Here is a 22,768-nt window from a genome sequence, read left to right on the forward strand (position 1 = left end):
GATGGCCTTATAGGACCCTTCCAACTCAGTTATTCTATGATTATCCTAAACCTATAAAGCCCTGTACATTTTGGGTCCAGGCTATTACCCACATGAGTCTTCTCAGCTCCTAAGAAGGCTTAAGCTCTTCTGACGAGGCCTTTCTCTTGGTTCTACCACTTTATCAATCATCATGTGCTGTCAAGATAATTCTGACTTATTGCAACTTAGAGTTTTCCACATAGAGAATGTTCAGAAGTGTTTATCACAGAAAACTGAAGTTGGAAGGGGCCTATAAAGTCATCTAGTCCAGTGGTCCCCAACCTTGGACCTCCAGATGTTCTTGGACTACAACTCCCAGAAGCCTACACCACCACCTCTTCTGGCCAGGATTTCTGGGAGTGGAAGTCCAAGAACATCTGGAGGCCCAAGGTTGAGGACCACTGATCTAGTCCAATGCCCTGCTAAGTTCAAGAATACAAATAAAAGGATATCTGCCAATTGGTTGTCTCAATTACTCTTGAATGCCTCCAGTGTTGGAGCACTTGCCACCTCTCAAGGTAAACATTGCCATGCTGCTCTAACAGTTAGCAAGTTTTTCCTGATATTCAACTGAAATCTACCCTCCTGTAACTTGAGCCCATTGTGGCATGTCCTGCACTCAGAGATGATTCGCGCGGCCCCTACACTGGGCATCTTTAGAACCCAATTGAAAACATGGTTGTTCATTCAGGCCTTCCCTCCAGCCAACTCTTGATTTTTTTTCCCTTACTTTCCCCTATCCTTTATTTCATTGTAGCTATTATTGAATTGCCATGTACTTACCTGTGTTTTATTGTCTGATTTTGTATTGGAAGCCGCCAAGAGTGGTCTGGTAGTCCAGATAGGCGGGGTATAAACAAACAAACAAACAAACAAACAAACAAACAAACAAACAAACAAACAAACAAACAAACAAACAAATAAAAATGATAGAGAACAGATCCTGCCTCTCTTCTGAATGACAGCCTTTCAAGTATTTGACAACTGGCATCATATTTCCCCTCAGCCTTCTTTTCTCAAGTCTAAACATGCTGAGTTTTTCAGTCTTTCCTCAGAGGGCTTGGTTTCCAGTCCCCTGGTTATCCTTGTTGCCCTCTTCTGAACTTCTTCCAGTTTGTTGGCATTCTTCTTGAAGGGGATGAGACCTCTTGAACAGAGGGGAACCCATACGTTACGGGAATTGGTTTACCATTTTCTTCTTCTGCGGACATCTCGGGACAATTCAGTTTGTCCTAAACCAGTGGTTCTTAACCTTTGCTACTCAGGTGTTTTTGAACTGCAACTCCCAGAAACCTCAGCCAGCAGAGCTGATGGTGAAGGCTTCTGGGAGTTGCAGTCCAAAAACATCTGAGTAACAAAGGTTAAGAACCAGTGTCCTAAACCACTGGTTCTTCATCGTGGTCTTCTGTGAATGCACACAAAGGGTTAATACCAGCGCCAGCGTTGGGCCTCTCGGAACGTTTTCTAGCTGCAAGAGAAAAGTAACAATGTTTAGGACTACCCCTACTGCGCACGCCCAGCCTAACCGTCCCTCAGTTCCATTTTTCCGCCTAGCGGTTTGGAGCCTCTCGTCTTAGCTGCGTTACTGCGATATATCTGATTTTTGGCTTTTGACCTAGCTTCGCTCTCGGACTACCCTAGCGCTTTTTCCCTTCAACTTGACGACCCGGTGTGTTTTTCTGGCTTTATTCGGACTGATTTCGGACTGCTCTGCCTTATCCTTGGACTTGTCATTTCGGTTTCCTTACTGCCCTATGTCCCCTTCCGGGCCGTTCAGCAGGTGTGTGGTGTGCGACCGCAAAATTCCTCATCAGGACGGCCACGATACTTGCCTGTATTGTTTGGGCGAGTCGCACAATCCCAAAGCTTGCCCACACTGCAAAGCCTTCACTAAGGCCGCTCTCAAGGCTCGCCAACAGCGCCTTAAACTTCATCTGTGGGAGTCAACGTTGTCTTCCACGGCGCCCTCGGAGGGGGAAATGGCTTCCACTTCTCGAGCAGCTCCTGTTCAGTCAGTCGTCTCTAAGGTTTCCAAAATGTCGAAAAAATCCGCGTCGTCGAAATCGGCCGCTCCTGCTTCGAACCCCGAGCCTCCGGCTCCGAAAGCTAAGCCGTCGAAGTCGTCCAAAGCTAAGGCGGCCGCCCAGCTTAAAATGACATCCATCCCGCTTTCTCCGAGCTCGGGTTCCATCCCATCACCGATTCTTGAGGAGTTGTCGAGGCGCTTCGGGGCCCTGTCCGAGGCACCCGCTCCTCCTCCTGCTCGACGTACTGAAGTGATACCGCCTTCGGGAAGGTCTTCCCCGACACCGAGCCAGTTAGTCGCTGTTACTACTGGCCTCGCTTCTGCCCCACATAGCCCCTTTCCTGCGGGCCAGGGGTCGCCTCCCGTGTCGATCTCGTCCGTACACTCGGACTCGAGATCCCCTCGAGAGAAGATACCTCGATCACCTGTGCGTTCCAGGTCGAAATCTCCTCGAGGCAAACGTTCTCGCACGGAGAAGCATGGCTCCCCGAGTCGGTCCCCTTCTTCCGGCCGCTCGAGGTCGAAGTCTCCTCGACGGAAACGATCGAAGAAGAGGCATCGAGCTTCCACTCAGTCCGACTCTGGCGATCGCTCGGACTCGAAATCTTCTAAGCGTAAACGCTCTAAGAAGAAGCACCGTTCTCATCGACGTCGTAGCAAGCATCGACGTCGATCTTCTTCTTCCCGTTCGGCGGATTCCGACCGCCCTAAGCGTCGTAAGCACCATCGACGTGGCCGAGACCGTTCGAGGTCTCCTTCTTTGTCGTCGACATCCGCATCTCGAGACCGGTACCGCAAAAAGATCCGGTACATATATGTGTCTTCTTCTTCGGAGTCGACCCGACCTCGACGCCGACGCCGGGCTATTCGACCCAGAGACCAGCCTCCTGCGTTACCGGTTGCCCCTCCACCGCAACCGGCCCCTTCCACCTCGGCGCCAACCGTGGTCCCAGTTCGACCCCCGACAACGCAGGTCGGCATCGAGAAACCCCCTCCAAAGAAGAAGAGGGATGTCTTCTCCTCTGATCCAGATGAAGTGTCCACGGAGCGGTCTTCTGACTCCGACCAGGAACAACCCCCACCCTTGCCACCGCATGATTTACCTCCGGGTGATCTGGTGCTTTCCGATACTGGCGATACTCACGCCCCTTCTCCATCTGAGGATTTTTCTTCTTACTCTCAGATGATGTCCAGGCTTGCCAAGACCCTTAAATTGGACTTGAATCTCCCTTCACCTCCCGGAGAGGACTTGTTCTTTGGGGACATCAAGAAGGACAGTACCGCTCCCCCCAGTATAGCCTTTGTGCCTGTGGTTATGGAGGCCATCAAGGAATTCTGGGCTCAGCCTGCGACTACACCTAATGTCCCTCGTCGCACAGAGCACTTCTACAAGATTCATGGGGCTGACACTCATTTTCTGCTCAAGCATCCTATTCCAAACTCACTCATTGTTGAGACAAGTTGTTCAAGGCCTTCGGCTAAAGCCCATGTTACCCCAGTTGACAAGGAGGGTAAAAAGCTGGAACTCATCGGCAGGAAAATCTACTCCCTTGTCACCTTGCTACTTCGAGTCATAAATTATCAAACTGTTTTGGGAGCCTATCACAAACAATTGTGGCTCAAGCTTTTACCGGGGTTGAAAATGATACCTGAAGACACCCGGCAAGCTTTTCTTAATTCCTATGAGGAAGCTCAGACGGTATCCAAGTATGAACGTCTTTCCATCAGACATGCAGCAGAAATCTCTGCCAGAGTCCTCATGTCTGCCATCTCTATCCGGCGCCACGCTTGGCTCCGTTCTGCTGACATAATGGAGGACGTCAAGTCAAAGGTTGAGAGCCTCGCCTTCGACGCTACCGGGCTGTTCAACGAAAAGACCGACTCCCATTTGGAGGACCTTCACAAGGCTAAGAGAACTGCTAAGTCCTATTCTGTTCAGACTCAATCTAGACAGCGACGCCCTCAATGGCGTAAATCTTATGGACAGTATCAATCTTCCCAACAATACCGTCCTTACAAGCACCTACCTCAGCAGCGCTCTGGCCAGTCCTCTTCTTCTGTCCAGGGCTATCAGGGATACCGCCCTCGTCCTCCCCATCGCCGCCAACCCTTCAAGCCACCTGGCAGGAAACAAAAACAGTATCTTTGACTTTCGGCCCCCCGTTTTTACCCATTCACCACCCACCACCCGTCTTCAACCGTTTCTTCACAACTGGTCTGTCATCACAAACGACACTTGGGCTCTAAAAATTATTCAGCACGGTTACCAGCTGGAGTTTATAAGATCTCCTCCGCTAGGTTTCATAACTCATTCTCCCTTCGACTCCTCGCTAGAGGACGAAATATCATCTCTCTTGGAAAAAGATGCCATCTCTACAGTACCACCCCGCGACATACAATGCGGGTTTTACTCCCGCTACTTCGCTGTCTCAAAAAGCGGAGGAGGCATAAGGCCCATCCTCGATCTAAGACTCCTAAACACTTACCTGCGACCCAGACGTTTTCGGATGCTCACCTTAGAGTCCATCATGCACCTGCTGAGGAACAACAATTGGTTCGTCCTCATAGATCTCAAGGACGCATACTTTCACATCACTATCCACCCCGACCACCGCAAGTTTCTTCGGTTCATCTTTCAGGACACAATCTACGAATTCCAGGCCCTGCCATTCGGCCTGTCCACAGCTCCCCGGACCTTCACCAAGGTCATGGCTCCGGTGGCAGCTTACCTTCGTCTCAGGGGCATTCACGTTTACCCTTACCTGGACGATTGGCTCGTCGTCTCCACCTCGCGGAGGCAGTCCCTGAAAGACACAAAATTCATCCTGTATCTTCTCTCCAATCTCGGTCTCACTGTCAACAAACAGAAGTCTCGGCTCATTCCCTCCAAAACAGTTCAATACATAGGGGTCTGTTTGGACGCTGTAAAGGGTCGAGTCTTTCTTCCCTCAGAAAGAATACACAAGATCCAACGAGCCATCAGGAAATTTCTTCCCGGTGCTCGGGTGACAGCCCATCACGCCCAACACCTCCTCGGCCTGATGTCTTCTACAACGCCGGCGCTAGCGCACGCTCGCCTCAAACTCCGGTCGCTCCAATCATGGTTTCTTACCCTTTTCGACCCTATGATGGACAGTCAAAGGAAACGCCTTCGTGTCACCCCGGAGCTTACCAGACAGCTCCAGTGGTGGATGTACGCACCCCATCTCTCGGTTGGCCGGCCCTTTCGTCCACTCCGTCTCACCGTTCAGGTTACAACGGACGCCAGCCCGTCCGGCTGGGGGGCGCACTGCGGGCGTCGCACCATTCACGCCCTCTGGACACCACAGGAAGCCATGTTCCACATCAATCACCTGGAACTGCTGGCGGTTATCAAGGCCTTCAGGTCCTTCCTTCCTCTCCTGCGCGGCCACGGAGTTCAGCTGGTGACGGACAACACTACCACAATGCACTATGTCAACAAGCAGGGAGGAACCCGCTCTCACTCACTCCTGTATCTCTCCATCCTCCTTTGGGAATGGTGTTACCGTCATCATATCTACCCTGTGGCCATCCATATAGCCACGGAGGACAACACGGTGGCGGACACTCTGAGCAGGCTTCATTATCAGACTCACGAATGGGAGTTAAACCCTCTGGTCTTCCAGGACCTTTGCCGCCAATGGGGGACCCCAGTGCTGGACGTGTTCGCATCCCCTCACAACACGAAATGCTCCCGGTATGCGTCCCGGGCAGGTCTCGGCCACCACTCGCTCGGCGACGCGTTCATGATTCCATGGAACCAGGGTCTCTTGTACATGTTTCCACCGATCCCGTTGATACAGAGATCCTTGATCAAACTCCGACGTTCAATGACTCCGGCCATTTTCATCGCACCCTTTTGGCCTCGCCAAGTGTGGTTCCCCACTCTAGTCAGCATGGCTGTGGACTCAGTAACCCTTCCGATGTGGCCGGACCTACTGACCCAGGAAGCAGGCGAAGTCCTTCACCCCGACCTCGACACGCTCCATCTGACGGCGTGGAGGATCGTCCAGAAATTCAGGAGGTCTTGACCAACGCCATCAAGCCCTCCACGTCTCGCTTGTATGCCTACAAGTGGAAAAGCTTTCTGAAATTTACCCAGCAGAGGGATCTCGCCTCTTCCCCTGTGTCTCTGTCTACACTTCTGCAGTATCTCCGTTACCTGTTCGATTTCCACCTGTCTGTCTCTACTATCAAGGTGTACCTGGCTGCGGTTGTCTTTTTCCAACCCAGAGCAAAAGAGGAGACCAGATTCGGGAGGGCAGTGCTAGCATCGGCTCTTCAGTGACAGCCCACCATCCGGTTAGTAAGCGTGCTAATCACCCTTTGTGTGCATTCACAGAAGACCACGATGAAGAAAGAAAGGTTACTTACCTGTAACGATGGTTCTTCAAGTGGTCATTCTGTGAATTCACACAATCCCGCCCGGCCTCCCCTCTGTCTGTCTGTCACTGGCATCTCTATGACTCGAGGGCCTATGGCGGACAAATGGAACTGAGGGACGGTTAGGCTGGGTGTGCGCAGTAGGGGTAGTCCTAAACATTGTTACTTTTCTCTTGCAGCTAGAAAACGTTCCGAGAGGCCCAACGCTGGCGCTGGTATTAACCCTTTGTGTGAATTCACAGAATGACCACTTGAAGAACCATCGTTACAGGTAAGTAACCTTTCTTTCTTAACCTTGGGTTACTCAGGAGTTTTGGACTGCAACTCCCAGAAGCCTTCACCACCAACTGTCCTGACTGGGGTTTCTGGGAGTTGTAGTTCAAAAGCATCTGAGTAACAAAGGTTAAGAACCAGTGTCCTATACCACACAAACTGGCACTGTAACAGGGGTTACAGTGAGGAATTGAACTCCCAACCTCTGGCTCCAAAGCCAGAGACCTAAACCACTGAGCTATCCAGTGAGCACGATCAAAGTTAGGGGTATTACTCATATTTCACTCTTGACAGGAAGATCACCCACCAAGGTCGACAGGCTACATTAGATGATATTTATTTATTTATTTATTTATTTATTTATTTATTTATTTATTTATTTATTTATTTATTTATTTATTTATTTATTTATTTATTTATTTATATGCAGGAGGGCTTACCAAAGTGATGAAACATATCTGCTTAGCATGCACATGATTTTCCTCCCCTACCCCTCTTGTGTTTACCGTGCTTTGAGTTGTGATTAATTGTTGGAAGCTGAATAGGAGCTTAATTTGAAAACCTGACTGCAGAGGCACATATCTCTGAGAAACTCCAATTATTCAAGAGGAAATGTGTTAATTACAGGATATATGCATTTCCATTAAAATTAACGTGACCTTGAGACCTGCAAAGTGTTATTGAATCAAGCTCGCATGTAATCAAATCAGTGTTGATTTGGACAATGTGTGGCTCGTGTTCAGTTTTTTTAAAAAACGGGACTATGTTTCTGAAAGCAAGCAAGAGACTGCGATCTCTCACAGAGTTCCTTTTGAGTCCTTTCTTTTATTAAGAAAAAAAAAGCCTTACATAACCACGAAAAAAGGGATTTTTAAAAAATGCATTAAAATGACATTTTGTTTTTAAAGATGTTGCATACTTCTATGGCTGCTAAGATTTTTTTTTTTTACTGTACAATTAATTTATGATGTTACTTTTATCTGTCATATGTTTTATTACAGGAGCCATCAAGCAAATTTTTCATTATAAGGAGGCACATACTAGTCTTAAGAAGGAAGAAATCATTGCAAGCTCTCCCTTCTTGATGGTGGCCCCACCTCTCTGGAGTGGACTTCTATTGTAGCTACGCCAGCCCCCCTCCCTTCAAACCTTCAGGAAATTGGGGAAGTGTTTGAAGGGGCTTTTAATAACATACTTCCCTGAGGTAATTCATGACCCATAACTTACATGCCTTATTATATGTCACCACATGGTCCGCCAATTTTTGATTTGGTTTGTTTTGACGTCGCCCGGCCAGCTCGGAGAGATGAGGCGCGACACAGCAGATGGGTTAACACACAAGCCACACTATATTGAATGGTAACACACAACAAGCTCTTTCAAAAGTGGGCCCAAAGTATGGCGGAGTCATGCTGTGTGCCTGGGTCTAACCTTGCACCAGACTCAGTCTTAACTGTCTGAGTTCTGGTAAAATCTGGAAGCCCCCCCAAGGATGCAGCCTGAATGAGACTCAGGACTCAATATGATCTGCGCCTCAGGGGATCCCCACCTCCTCCCTGTCCCAGCACCAAAACCAGCAGGCATTCAATGCTGTGAGATAGCATGGCTCACACTCCTATTGAATTCACCTTCCAGCTCATGACTTCCGTCACTACCTGCCAGTGTGACCATAATACAATCCTCACCACACCCTTAAGAAAAGATTTAAAAGGTTAAAAATGGCCAGCTCCTAAAATTAAATTAAATTGTTTTGCATTTAGAGAGCCCCCAAAACCCCACCATAATCCTTATATGCCGTGCGTTGTGGCGCTAACCGGTGAAATTCAGCAGAAATAAGTTCTGTTCACAAATATTGATATTATAGACTAATATTCATGTGTACGCACATTTATGAGTAGCATCGCCTAGATCATGTCCAAGACATGCTTCCCTTTGTTGTTTGAACACTTACCCATAAATGTGCTGATGTTATCTCTGCCTGATTATCATTGTATATTAATTTTGCTTGCAACAGCAATTGAAGGCTGCGATGTGAAACCAATTTCTGCATAGCCTGTTTTCCCCACCACCACCAAATAAAAAAAAATATATTTAATAAATTGTTCATTCCATACAGCATTAAAACCTTACATAGAAATAAGTTAATCTTGTACAGCTAATTAAGCATTATATATTGAAGCAATGCACCAGTGAGCAGAATGATATCGGTGGACCTTTCCATTTATTGAGGCTGACACTCTAAGTTCCTAAACACAGTGATAAATGGCTTCCTTTTTCATGTCTGATGCTTCACCTTGGCAATTTGCTCCCCTCCCTCCTTGTAACACAGACTTTTTAAAAAATGCCTTAGAAGCAATTTGGCAGGACTGTTCATAAGCATTTTTAACAGGCATTCTTCCCCTTGGTCAGCATCAACAGGCCATCTGTTTCATTAAAAGTTTTAAATATATCTTAGAACTGCAGAGCTGGAAGGGACCCTATGGATCATTGCGTCCAGCCCCTGTCAAGAAGGCACAGTGCGGAATCGGACTCCTAACTTATGGCTCCGTAGCCAGAGGCCTAAACCACTGAGGTATCTAGCAGTTCATAATAATAATCTTAGAACTGCAGAGCTGGAAATGACCCTGTCATGGAGGTCACTGAATCCAGCCCCTGTCACAGAACCACAGTCAGGAATTGAACACCCACCCTCTGGTCACACAGTCAGATAACATGAAGTAGGTGTGCTTAGCCTGAGAAAGTGGATTTCATCCATGAAAGTTTGCATTTTTATTTTTGTAATGGTCCAATAAGCAGTGTCACCCACTCTTGCATTTGTATAATCTTTGGGATTGCAGCCTTTTTCTTATTCTTTCTTAGCCGCCTAGAGTGGTCCTCACTGACCAGATTAGCGGGGTATAAAATAAATAAATAAATAAATATATAAATAAATAAATAAACCACTGAGCTATCCTTCTATTCATTGAGTTTATCTCTAGATTAACTATCCTCTTTTTATATTCTATTGTTTACAGCTACCACATCATAGTTAGGGATGGGATTTTCAGATTTCCTGGGCTACAAATACTATAAATACAAATAGATCCAAAAACTACTGTATTTCAGAAAGCAAAGGCAACCTGTTGAGAAACTGCTGATGGGCATGGCATTTCTCACCTCCAACTCAAGACCAAAGAGTGCTTTTTGTGAGTTGTGAATTCTGCAATTTGTGTACAATTGTTCTGCATGAAACAGGTAATTTTTTCCCCATTTCTGAAGCAAAGCACACAGACCAAGCACAGCAGGAGTGGTGGATTGTTCAAAAAGACACAAACAGTCCATCTAATGCTTTAATTTTTTAACGGTCTATGCAATGAGGCAACACCTATCTTAGCAATGAGATTCCAATTATATGCAAAAGTCTTTCTCACAAACCTGAGGATTCTCAATGAATTTAGCAGGTAATATCTTTCCATCTCAGTTGCAAGGGTAACACTGTTGTGGTTTGCTGTTCTTGTGTGTGAGGCTGTGACAAGCAGGGGAGTTATATCCCAAATCTAAAACCTGGGTGAGCAAATTCAGGTCAAAATTTTGAACCAGCTTCTCCATATCTCCATTGAAGAGGTAGAGGGCTTTCTGTGTATGTGTTACTGCACCGGAGAAACGCTTCTTTTTCCCCATCACTGTCACTGTGCCACCAGTATTTGGTGACATGACAGTGGTGGCAAGAGAGGAATTTGAGGTTAGTTACTTAGTTCATTAATTTATTAATTTATTAATTTATTAATTTATTTTATTTTATTTTATTTTATTTTATTTATATCCCGCCTATCTGGTCAAACGAGGACCACTCTAGGCGGCTAACAATCTTAAAATAGTACAATAAAAATGTAAATAACAGTTCTAAATCATAAAACACTACAATACAGTGCGAAAACACAAAACATAGAACAGTAAGGGAGAAAGAAAGAGGTCATGAGTTATGTGATGGGAAGGCCTGCCGAAACATCCAAGTTTTTAATTGCTTCTTAAAGGTACCCAGCGAGGGAGCCCCACGAATCTCAGGAGGTAAGTTGTTTCAGAGGCGGGTTTATTAATATGGTCAACAACCAGCTCCTTCATGATAGACAATTTACGAGAGTCACAATTGATTAAAAATATTCCAATCATTAGCTGAATTATGTGTACAGAAGGATGCGGACAAACTGGAGCAAGTTCATAGGAAGGCATTTCAAGCTAGACAATCATCACCTTCGTCGTCGTCCTCTTCCTCCTCTGGCAAAATCCTACTGCTTTGCTGGTGTAACACAGTCAGCTTTAATACTGGCAGCAAATTGCCACAAGTTAGTGCGGGCATGTGCTGTTGAGCACTGAGTGAGGTGACTCTGCATGAGATCGCTGATGCCGATGCTCGTTTTTTAATTTGTGACAATACAGTACCAACATTTACATCAGTTTATTCGCGAAGGCTTTCGCGGCCGGGATCTAATGGTTGTTGTGGTTTTTTCCTTCAGAACATGGTCAAAGAGCCCGAAAAACCCACAACAACAATTTACATCAATTGTTTTATGCCACTTGATATCACTCAAAGGATATTGGCCATCCTCATCTACATCTTGCTTCTCTCATTATTTCAGGCTTTAAATGGTTAACCTCTGATTGTTTTATTTGCTGCCAGTTTCTTATATCTGAGTGGGTTTATTTGTAATGAGTTATTCTCTTTCTCTTTCTCCTTTTCCTTCTTCAAATTGCTGTTATTTTCTTGCTTTGTTTGGCTTTAAAAAATATGTCTGATCCTCTTGAGGAAATATACATTGTAATAGACATTGAAATATAAATAAGTAGCTAGCTGGAATCACAAGCAGTGACTTCTAAACATCAAGGCAATGAGAGAGAAAGGATGGCTTGAAGGCTACTCTTCCAATTGCCTGGTTTTGCCAAATCCCCCACAAAATTCCATGTGCGTGAATGCATCGTTTTATCAGCGTCCTTCTTCACAATTTGTAAAATAAGTCTGCGAAATGTTGTCAGAATGACAGCTCTGTTTCTGTTTCATATTTAAGGGGCCTTGATTCCTGAAAGAAAATATGTAGAGAAAAGAAAAATTCCTGTCTCCTTGCAAAACTGGAGTTTGGTTTTATAAATGGTTCTGTCTCCTCTACAGACAAAAAGAGCTCGGTGAACGCAACGTAGAATCCTCTTTGATGTAAATAAGGTACGAATGAGGCATCCACAGAGCTCAAGAATAGTCTTATGTGTCAGAAGCTCTTAAGATCATCTGCTCAGGCTCACAACATCTGTGGGAAGCAAGTGGCTCTTAGAACCAGTAGTGTATGTCAAGACCCTGATGCGAACAACAACAACAGTCCTGACCCTCCTCTGAACTTACTGTAAGCCTCCTATTTTTTAAAGTTCTCACAATTTCATTCAGGATTCAGGAAACAAACATCTGGCAGCACAAGGCCAGGCGAGGCATTCATCTCACCTTCTACTGCGCATGCTTCCTTGTTGGTGGCATTCCAGGGTTTTAGGGAAAGGTCAGGCTCATTTGTGGGGGAGGAATTAAAGAACCCCTTAATGAGGGTGAAAGAGGAGAGTGCCTAAAAAATTGATACTGGAGGAGACTCTTGAGAGTCCCCTGGACTGCAAAGAGAACAAACCTACCTATTTTGAAAGAAATTAACCCTGAGTGCTCACTGGAAGGACAGATCCTGAAGCTGAGGCTGCAATACTTTGGCCATCTCTTTGGAAAAGACCCTGATGTTGGGAAAGAGTGGAGGCAAGAGAAGGGGACGACAGAGGATGAGATGGTTGGACAGTGTCATCGAAGCAACCAACATGAATTTGACCCAACTCCAGGAGGCAGTGGAAGACAGGAGGGCCTGGAGTGCTCTGGTCAATGGGGGTCACGAAGAGTCGGACATGACTTAATGACTAAACAACAACAAAACGTGAAGCTTCAAATCCCTACTTGAATCTCTTAATCTCATAATTAGAGAAATTTATCCTGGGTCTGAAAATGAGATCCTTTATTTGCCCCAGTGGGCGAAAGGTGTGACTAGAGATGATCTGAGGCTATCCACAGGTGCAATGAATTTGAAGATGTATCAAAATCACAGCAAGCAAACAAGGAATAAGATCTAGAAAGTAAAGACACGATCTAAAAGAAACCATAGGAAAATCAATGAATTTCTGAGCCAGTACAATGCAATGGTGAAATGAAACATGTATAGCTGAACAACCTGCATTAAAGGATCATATGTAATTATAGTTATGCAAAATTAGCCACAGTTAGCCCTTTATAAAACATTTTTTTCTATTAAAGCCAAGGTAGAGGCCAGCTGGAGGAGAAGGTGGTCTCTGTGGTGGTACCTCAGCATCAAAATGTCCAGCTGGTGCAAGAATTGATATATTTTCCACACAAAACTAAATCATTTCCCCCACCCACCTTTTCTACAGGCAATAATCCTCTGAGGAGCAAATCCCACCCCCGGCTCTGGAGCTGTTACACTTCCCACAGGTTCTCTTACATAAATCTCTCATCCATTTCAACCAGCAACTCTCCGTGACAAGAAGAGGGGAAAAAAAGATTGGGGAAACTCTACCCCTTCTACAACTGAAAATTGCTGGTATCGAATTGCGTGCATTGTAGTTCTGTGCTTAGGGAAATGGGGGGGGGGAACTGGTCCTGGGGAGCAAATGGCTTTCATGAGGAAAATAGCTTTATCTGGCAGAAAAAGCTTACAAATTGGTAGCAGCTAGTATGTGATGTTTAATACATAACAGCGTTGAGGTGACTAGTCGAGGGAATATTCCACAGTCTAAAGTGGCACTAGCTTTTGTCGTTATGAGGAGAAATGTTTTGACAGGGAAGAAAGTGAATGGATTTAGGCGCCGGGTATACAAAGAATGGGTTCTTTCCCATCCCCCCCCCCTTCTCAAGTTAGGCAGTGAGAATTAAAGGCGACAGACACAGCTCATTTATTCTACGGATAGTAGAGTTGCTGTGAGGAGAAAGATTACAGGTGACGGACACGCGCGACATACATTTATCCCATCAATGAAGAAATAAGTGTTTCACATACTGAAACAAATTAAAACCTTCCACTTAGGAAGCTCTTTCTTGGAGTATATATTATCCCCAAGCGGATGGCCCATGCATGTGTCCACAGGTGACAAGAGTCTGGACCTCATAACATTTACAAATTTGTGTCATGTAAAAAAGAAAAGGAAATGAATGTGATTTGGAAGACAGAAGGCCAGACAGAGGCTCGCATTCCTGGACAGGACAATTTAGCTGCAGACTTTTGCATGTGCTTCCAATGATAATTGTCTTAGAAGGAAGACTCTAATTTTGCTTAATTCAAAGTGAATTTGCTGGCTTAAAGGGGTGGGGTAGAGAAACATATGAAAGATTTTGAGGGAAGCCAAAAAGTCTTGATAGGATAATAGGGGGTGGATGGGTGTTGTTGTTGTGGTGGTGTTTTTTTTTTTTGGTAGTGTTGTTCTGAGTTATCTTCCAACAAAACAAAGGAAAGTGAAAGGGACCGAGATGTAGAAAACACACCTCTGACCCTCTGAATGTACCTTCTTCCATGTGTGTTTGCTGCCATTCAAATAACTGCTCGGTTCCCTCGGCCACCAACATCCTCATTTTTATCTTTATGATCTTAGTCAGGGATCACTGTACTGTAATATGATAAGACCATGCAACCAAGAGATTTGTGATGGAGCCACTGAAGGCAACCGAAGTCTTTGCCCTCAGTCAGAGTGACCCAAGGGAGTAGATAAACATGTCTGATTCCTGTTGTGAACTGTGCTCATTCTCTTTGCTCCACAGATAATATTCTCTTTGTTCCACAGGTATGTATGAACCCCTGAAACTGGCTAAATATCTGTAAAGCTCAGTTTATTCTTAGATCTACTCAAGTCTACATTGTCACTGGATTTTGCCTTCAATGAAATGCGAAACAGGTTCGGTGGCTTCTCCTCAAGTGGAAACTCTCAGGTATTCAGAGGGAGAACAAACTCATGAAATTTTAGGAGCAGGAAGGGGTGTCCACGCAGCCCTAAATTGTCTGTGAAACACTTTTGGCGTCTTTTATTCTGAACAGGCATTCTATACAGTTCAGTTTTCCTCCCTACACTCCGTCAGAGTTACCCGTTCTCATTCATTTAGGGCGACCAAGACTATGTATATTTACCTCAGCAGCACCCTAAGGCTGCTTGCAAATTAGTGTGTTACATAAGGCCCAGCCAACATTCTGCTTTCTGCTTCACCTTTGCTTGAAATGAGATGCTTGGATGGATGGTTAGGCAAACACACATGTGTTCCACATGATAATTCCTCTTGCATAAAGAGCTATTCAAAAGGGAATCCTAGCTCTTAGGCATCACACAACTCTTTGATTTCATGCTCTCTTCTTTGCAGCCTCCCATGTCTCTTTAAGTGCAGAGACATCACCGTCGAGGCGGGGGGGGGGATGTCAAAAGTGTTAACCACCCAACAGGAAGATTTCCCCCCCCTTTCTCTCCACTCGCATGCATGGTCAAATTAGAAAATGGTTCTGCACGCCATTTTTCCCATGGTGGTGGAATTTTCCAAGGATGCCTGACCTGTGGGATTTCTAAACCCACTGGAAAAAGTAAAGCAACTGTAAAGTTCAGCCAAAGTTTAGTTCTTTTAAATCCTGTTTACTTCATTGCAGTTTAAAGCAACTTAGAAGTGTTTCCTTAGAACCATAGAATAATGGAGTTGGAAGGGGCCTGTAAGGCCATCAAGCCTAGACCCCTGTTCGATGCAGGAATCCCAATCAAAGCAAATCTGATAGATGGTGGTCCAAATTTCTCTTGAATGCCTCCAGCGTTGAAGCACTCACCACCTCCTGAGGTCATGGGTTCTGTTCTTGTACTGTTTGTAGCTGAATTGTGCATGATGTCCTTTGAAAGGCATGCCCTCAGGAGTGCAAAGATCTAAGCGCTCTGCAGCCTGCTAAATGTATAAAATTGGACGTAGAAACTGGTAGCTCTCCTAGAGAAAAGAGCAGAAAGTTGATTACCCCCTATTCACAGTTACATCTGTAACCACAGCACTGCTTGCATCCTTTTCAGAGCAAAGCGTAGACCCTGGCAACCTTGGAAAACTGCTATTCATCAGGACCTCCATGAACTTCTTTTATTGGTTTTTCATCTCCAGGCATGATGAACAGCAGCAGAAGCTAGACCTAACCATTCCTATAATTTGATACAGTACCCCCAGCTTGGCATTGCTCTGAAACATTGTAGGAAATTGCAGCTTGGTTAACCATGGCTGGTAGGATTGGCAGAGGTGGTGCCATCACAGCTGCTTCAGGTCCTTTTAAAGAGAAAGGCGGGATAAGAATATTTTAAATAATTATAATTTATTTGTTTGATAGACTGCCTTTCTCCCAATAAGGGCACTCAAGGCGACCATACAGAAAGGCTGTTGGCGAGACTTTAGGTCTGAGTCTTTGGTACTAAGTCCCAAGTCCCAAGTTTGAGTCCCTATTAAAATTGACTTTTCCCCCCCTCCCCAAAAATGGAGGGGTTGGTTGGTTTCTGAGTCACAAGTTGAGTCAGAGTCATTGAAAATTAAACACGCATCTAGTCTAAGTTGAGTGACTGGTGCAACTTAAATCAGCGAGTCTTGTGATTCAAGTCCCCATCCCTGCTATATGGTGACTGAAGGTTGCCTATAAATTAATGATAACACAATCCGGGAAGCCTACCAGGACCTATCAGTAGACTAGGGTTCCACCAGAAAGCATGATGCTCAACCAGAAATTGACAAACGGTCCCAGTTCTTCATATTGTTTTTCCCAGAGGTTACAAATTCTGGAAATCAGGATGTCTTCATAGGACCTTCTATCTTCAGCACTCACTTTTTAACATTGAGGGAGAAATTTCTTCTCCTCCAGTGCAAATCAGAGAAAGCACCCCACCATCTCAGCTTTTTAACCTGCAAACAAGGCAATGACCTTCCCATCCCTGAAAAACTGCAGAAGATGAATGCAATAAATATCTGCAAACTACCTTAAAATGCTACCTGGATGCTCCCAAGCCGATAATACACTAAGTTAGCAACATAGGCATTGGCACAGTAAGGAGTTATCTTGCATCCACAGATAGAGATATTTGAGAAAACCACTTTGTGGATTAAAAAAAAAAATAAGGATTTCGTTGACTTCATACCTTACCAAACTGAACTTGGAAACAGTCTGAACCTATCATGTATTTTCTGAAAAGAAAATCAGTGTTTGGTAATAACATGCATATTTCAAAACTGACCCTGACCAAAAAAAGGGGGGGAGGACCCCACTGCACTTTTCTTTGGGTTGGGTGCTACAGGTTTGAAAACTTTGGGGGGGGGAACCACAACCCATTGTGGACTTTCCTAGAAAGTATGCAAACTTTCTAAAAAGTGTGCAAACCTTGATCCACTTCTGGTGGAGAGAGCTTTGCACACTTTCATGCATTCCCGTCTTTTTTTAATGGCGTAAAGATAATGTACACTATTTCTCCCTATTAAATCTGCATGCAATTGGTGTAGAATGGATTTGGAAGTTGGATAAAGTGGAAGTCTGCAGAGACTGGATCAAGACATCTCTACCTATTCCTTTACTGTTCTTTAGTCGTTGAGTCGGATTTTGTGACCCCATGGACCAGAGCACGCCAGGCCCTCCTGTCTTCCACTGCCTCCTGGAACTGGGTCAAATTCATGTTGGTAGCTTCAATGACACTGTCCAACCATCTTGTTCTCTGCCATCCGCTTCTCTTCTTGCTTTCACACTTTCCCAACATCAGGGTCTTTTCCAGGGAGTCTTCCCTTCTCATGAGATGGCCAAAATATTGGAGCCTCAGCTTCAGGATCTGTCTTTCCACTGAGCACTCAGGGTTGATATCCTGCGAAATTGATAGGTTTGTTCTCCTTGCAGTTCAGGGGATGCTCAAGAGTCTCCTCCAGCACCACAATTCAAAAGCATCAATTGCACACAAATATATGTATACGCACATATAGAATTATTGGCCTTTGTCTTGGAGAATACTTTCAAAAACACCTATTTTGTGTGAATTGGAATCCTCACTTCTATCCCATTTGGTTTTGGCCCCTGCTGTAAGATGTAATAGGCTGGGAATTAATATAAAGCTACTGAGCCTTCATGTTGTGTGTTAGGGTCATTAATTTGAGTCCCCAAGATGGATGGCTCTCCTAGCCACTTTCTTCTCCCATGCCGTATTCGTGATTACCCAAGGGGACAGAATGAATGAAAAAGCGCCTTATTTTCTCTGGTTTCCTGATTATTACTCCGGAGAGACAGTGCATCCTTATCAAACTGAAAGCTGATGGAACGGGGAAGCCCGGGGTTAGGCTAAGAACTGAGAAATAAAAACAGTAAGAATAACGAACACCCTTCCTTTCTTTTTTGTTGTTCTCGTAATATACTTAACAAGGTTTATTTTGTGTCATTTGCCCATTTCTTCAAAGACAAAAAGACAGGTTTCAGCAGCCTGTAGAGAAGACTTAATAGCCATCAAAAGCAAGGTGGTTCAGAATGGAAGGCTCACTTCCTACTGTGTGGAGGTCAAGGTATTATGATAATATACACCTTTTAATATTCTGATCTCATATGCCTGTTTATTAGTTTTCTTCCATTACCATTACATAAAGTAATTAGTTAGGAGATAATGGCACCTTAATGGCAGGACAATAAACATTCAGTGCAAGAAGGGGGCTTTGCTGGATAGTCACAGTGGTTTTCCATTGTTTTTTTTTTTTTTTTTTTGCTTCCATTTATTGCTTTCTGGGGGTCTTCCTCATTTTATTTTTTTGTATTCTTGCAAAGGGAAAAGAGAGACAGCAAGAAATAAATCGCAGTTTGGGGTAAACCCTAATGTGCTACGTGCTGTTTCCTATATGTTTGTGGGCAATTATTGTGTTTCTGTCTGTTATACTCCTAAAGAGAAGATTCAGCAATCATACTGGCAAAGGTTAAGGACAAAATGTTCACAAGACAGGAATGGGAAGGAGCAGCTCTACAAGTATTGTATTTTTTTAAAAAAAGGAAATTGTCAACAGTGACAGAGCCTGTATAGAGTCACCGAGTATTTTCAGTCATCGCCAGTGCCTTCAGTGGAACCAAAATAGCAGCCCAAATCCTATTAAAATTAGATCCACTGCAAGTTGAACAGCATAAATAGCTAAGGTGAATTGCTGCCAGTGAAGAAGCCAGCTCTAATGTTTCCTTTCACTTGCCTAGGCACATGGCTGATGTGTGATGAGAAAGAGAAGCGTTGACTTCTTGACTTCACAGGAATTTACACCATTTGACTCATACTGGCAACCATAAATAATAAGTTCTAAAAAAAGTAGAGACATCACCTTGCCGACAAAAGTCCGCATAGTCAAAGATATGGTTTTTCCTGTAGCGATGAATGGAAGTGAGAGCTGGACCATAAAGAAGGCTGACCGCCAAAGAATTGATGCTTTTGAATTGTGGTGCTGGAGGAGGCTCTTGTCACAAAGGCTCAAGTCGCATTTTCCACTCGCTGCCACCAGTGGATTACCTCAATCCACAATATAAATGACATTTGTCAGGACACTTGTCTTGTGAACACAAACAGAACTTATTTATTGAATTGAAGCAGATTGAATGATAACAGAAGTCCTTCAGATACACATTATACACAAGCAAATCATTAACAGTTCTCTCAGTACATACTTATTTTTCCTTGCAATGTCATTACCACCTTCTCTACCTATTTTCTTTACCAGCCTTATCACTCAGAATCTGTTCCCTCTCTCTCAGACTAACCAACTCCTGCTTCTTGGGAGGAAAGTGATGACAACCCTTGACAGCATCTTAAAAAGCAGAGACATCACCTTGCCGACAAAGGTCTGCATAGTCAAAGCTATGGAAGGGATTAGAAGCTTGAAACCTTTGTAGGGAGCAATTGAGAACTTTAATTTTTTTTAATGGCCTCATCAGCCTTATGCAGAGAAACTTACACTGTTGGATTCCAACTAGTAAGAGGCATGAACCCCTGAACCAATGGTTTGTGCCCATCTCTAAATTTAGGATGTAGCTAGCTTTCCAAAGTTAATTCATTTAAAAATAATTTTAATTAATTAAAGGGTTCAACTGCAGAAGCCTCTGTGTTGCAAGGTTGGAAGACCAGACATCATAAGATCAAATTCACGCGGCTGAGTGAGGTCCCGTCGCTTGTCCCAGCTCCCACCAACCTAGCAGTTCAAAAGCATGCAAATGCGAGTAAATAAAAAGGTACCACCACAGTGGGAAGGTAATGGCATTCCATGTGTAGTCATGCTGGCCACGTGACCATGGATACTTTATTCGAACAAACGCTGGCTCTACGGCTTGGAAGCGGGGATGAGCACCCCTGCTAGAGTCAGATATGACTGGACTAAATGATAAGGGGAAGCTTTACCTTTTCCTAAATGGGTTATCATTCCTACCAGCTATCTGGTGGATAGAAAGAGAAGGGCCTTATCTCCTTCTATCACTACTGGAATGAAACACCACTTCCACCCCATGGACAGCTGAAAAAAAAATTCAGCTGGAAACTTTTTAAAAACATCTAAAACTTGTAAGCTCCTCCCACAAGGCTCCTAGATATGCCAAAGATGGCATTTTCATTCTACTAATACTGGAGAGGAAAGAGACAAGCTTCCTCTTCCTATAGCTCGAGTCCCTGCAAGGATTGTCACAACACGATAATAAATTAATTGAAAAACAAGGTAACATGGAGTTAATGTCCAGGTTTACCTACAGTAAAGAACTCATCACAGAGTTGAAATGTGTAATCCAGGCTAATTCCTTTCTAAATGGCACAGCATCTGCAACAGATGGTTCTCGGTTATGGCTAGAGCATGCTATTTGAAGACTATCTGAATGACAGAGTACCATTACTGGTCCCATTCTCAAGGTGTTCTTAGTGTCCAAACATTTCACTTCAAGTTCATCTGACATTTACCCTCCTGCAACTTGACTACTTTGGCTCTTTTTACTGAGCTATTTATGAGTCATGTTTATATCCCACCTTTCCTCCAATGAGCTGTATACTATATAGGGTACACATGGCTCTCTTCTTCCCTACTTTATCTTTACAATAGCTCTGAGATTACAGGACTGATCTAACTGCTATGTGGTGTAGCTTTGTCCTCTACTAGGGTTGCAGACAGTGAGAGCGGAGGAAATAAGTCAGCATCTGAGAGGTGGGAGAAGTGAGATGCTGCATGAAGAAAAGAGAGAAGTATAAAAGACAATGTCTCAGAACGTCTTCAAAAACTGTGTTAATTTCTCTTTCATTTGCTATCAGCGTAGCTTATGTATACTAGTAATGAGTAGCCTTGAGAAAACAAGCATGCATGGCCATTAACAATCTGTTCCTATGTTTTATCCCGTTACAGCATTAGCTGTGGTAAAATAACTTACGAAGTGTGAAAAATTGCTGAGACATTCAAAACCCTTGATCTGAAGAAGCAAAGACAAGAGGCTAGCTGAGGGGAGGATGCTGATGAACTCAGCATTGTGATGATGGGGTGGCAAGCCAATTCCAGTTCTTACTGAGATATCCAACCTTATCATCTGGGTTTGTATTGCTATATTGTATACATTGTATAGAATATTGTATTGTATATTCAATACAAAAGAAACTCTCAGCTTGGAGAAAGCCAAATATGAGATAGGTAGTTCTTTGGGATATAAAGTAGACATTTTGCCCTTTTTCTGTGAAGGATGTTTTCTTCCATGTGTCCCATGTTCCTGCACATGGGCTCATGAGTCCTTTCTAGCTCATCACGTCATGACATCCTTCAGCCTTTGTGAGGAAAGGGCTTCCCCAGTCAAAGGAATGGATGGACCTCAAGTTGCAAACATGACACAAAACAAGCAATATCATGAATGGGTGAAGAAGATACAAAAAGGTGTGTGAGTTTTGGTTATCATTTTCTAATCATCTTAGAAGTCCTTGCTTATATTCTTCACATTTTCCCTGACTGATGTCACCAAAGGGGTTTCAACTCCCTTATCTTAATGGAAAGAAAGAATATGGGCCCTGACTAATGACTCCAAGAAGTCAACAGCTTCTTCCTGGGTTTTAGCTTCCTTGCCCATTTCTCGCCAGAGGACTTGGAAGGAGGTCTGCAAGTGTCCCTTGAGGAGGTGACCTCGTTGTTACATACAGCACTGATGGTACCTGTCTGTCATGGATTTGGAGGGAAAGTTCCATCCTATGGGGAGTGGAAGGCGGGACATCAGGGGGAGGAGCTGTACTGTATATATATGTGGAGCTTGTGTGGAGAGTTAGGAGTGGGAGTCTGTGTGTCAGACTGAGTACAACTGTGTGTCAGTTAGTACATACCTGATAGGTTCAGGTTTCTTTATAGGTAGCCAGAACTGATAGGTTCAGGGTCTGTGCTTTACTTTAAAGGGTTCTGTGGGAACCAAACTGTTATATGTATATGTTTGGGACTTTGCCACGTTACAGTATCTTATTTACTTGATCTTTTTATTTACCCTGTTTGTTATTTAAATAAACCTTGTTCTTTTGTTTGTTAAAAATCCATTCCTGGTCTGTGTGACTCCTTATAGGGAATGGTTGGTGGCAGCATATTTATAGTGTGGCATACTCCAGTAGGTCTGGGGTTGTCACATTGATTGGTGTCCAGCGTGTGGGATACGACTGGTCCAGTTGTCCAGTGGTCCAGCAAAGCCTTGGCAAGTGTGCCCAGAGCAAGGGGGGGTCTAGTCAGGGAAAATCTGAAGGCGCGTAGGTAATCTTCTAGGCTTACCTCACGGGGAGGTAGGCTAGTGGAAGAACGTGCCCACTCAGATTGGGGACTAGATTAGGGAGCTCTGAGGCAACCCGTTTTGGCGGGAAAAGGGCTGAGGCAAAGCTGTGTGAAGTAACAGTGATCTAGCCTGTCTGCTGAGAGGCCTAGCAGAGGTGGTGGATTCTGCCTGGCAACAGTTGCAAGTTAGTGCTGAAGGAACAGCAGCAATCTATAGAAGGCCGTTCCTGAGG

The 22,768-nt window shown here is 44.4% G+C and overlaps 1 long non-coding RNA gene across 1 annotated transcript in view; it reads left to right on the top strand.

Moving 5' to 3' along the window:
* The window catches only part of LOC144588087 (uncharacterized), a 419,097-nt gene that overhangs the window by 43,050 nt on the left and 353,279 nt on the right, over positions 1-22,768 (top strand). The window lies entirely within an intron of this gene.

The sequence above is a fragment of the Pogona vitticeps genome, chromosome 3 (assembly GCF_051106095.1).
Source record: "Pogona vitticeps strain Pit_001003342236 chromosome 3, PviZW2.1, whole genome shotgun sequence".
Classification (NCBI taxonomy): domain Eukaryota; kingdom Metazoa; phylum Chordata; class Lepidosauria; order Squamata; family Agamidae; genus Pogona; species Pogona vitticeps.